Consider the following 1,434-nt stretch of genomic DNA (forward strand, 5'->3'; position numbering starts at 1 on the left):
GAGGTACCATATCCTAACCAACCAGGGCAAGGAATCCAAGAAGAATTGTCTAATCAGAGCAAAGCTCTTTTGTAGACCTTTGCATGTAAGCTTTATAAAGAATTATCATGACCTCCAATATCCTTCAAGCTTTCCAATTTGATTAATAATTTGCAATAACTAATGAACTTGAGACTAAAAAGTTGTATTACTTCATACATGGTATTTAGTATATAAAAGCACCTTATTCCTCCACATACATTATTGGGGGACATCACATTAGACTTTTCATTATTTATGAACCTAAACCTGTCTAGGGCCTCTTATTTCCAATATTCTTTCAATTCTTGGGCTCTTTTGCATTGGAATGCAAGTGATTCTTTCAAAAATAATTCGCTGGACCTTTGAAGCCTTATTCTTTCATTGATTGATAGAGGAAGCAAATTCTAGAGAGTGCAATGCAAGCTAGCCAGGCAAACTTATTTTCAGAGCAAATGGGCAGGGCATTAGTAACAAAATAATAGTAATTCGTTCAAGTTTTCAAAAAAAATCCATTACATTTGAAACTTGTGCTATTGTAATGACCAAAGAACTACAAGAATTACTCACTACTCAATCCTTTTTCAGCTTTCAGAATGCCTTTTAATTTTTTGTTTATGTAATGACAGCTGAGGAAACTATGGCTCAACAGAAATTGCCATTTTGTGCTATTTCCATCTAGCATATTATCAACAATGAAAGTCAGGGTTGACAATTAGACTTACTCATAATTACCTTGAGGGTGTTCTTGGTTTAAATCTTATTGCATTTTCTACCTCATTGTTTACATCTTCTCAATCAAATTTTGTTGGACTGAAGACCTCATTCTGTGCAGCAGTGAAGCAAAGAATATCTTTCTTTGACTTGAGTATGATGCATCAAATTTCCAAAGCCTCCACATATCCACGACTTAAGGCATACCATAGGCTTCTAACAGGGAAGCTTTGCTAGCTTGACAATGTCTAATACTGATTTTCCATCATGACTTTTGCGACATTATTTCAAACCTTCAGCAATCAATAACCCATCCAGGGTCCCAATCTTGACTACTCAAAGTATTATGATGCAATACATTTTGACCAATTTTGCCAAGATTAAATGCAATTTCTTTAGAGAAGTATGGTCTTGATGGAGGGAAAACATAAAATATTGGTCATTTAAATCTTAGGAAAAGTAACGAGTTAACCATTACATTTTTTTCTGAGTAACAGTTGTGTAACAAAGTATAATTTTTGACCAAAGTAGTTGTAACTGTAATTCGTTCTTTTTATTGAGGAATGACTAATGCCCAGTGAATGGGTGACAATCAGTGCTGCCAGATGAAATGGATCGACTATCACCCAATTTTTGCTAAAACTTACCAGTTTTATCACCAAATTTTTGGGGCTTCAATGAAAAATAATCAAATATTAAAAT

Source organism: Tigriopus californicus, chromosome 2, assembly GCF_007210705.1.
Source record: "Tigriopus californicus strain San Diego chromosome 2, Tcal_SD_v2.1, whole genome shotgun sequence".
Classification (NCBI taxonomy): domain Eukaryota; kingdom Metazoa; phylum Arthropoda; class Copepoda; order Harpacticoida; family Harpacticidae; genus Tigriopus; species Tigriopus californicus.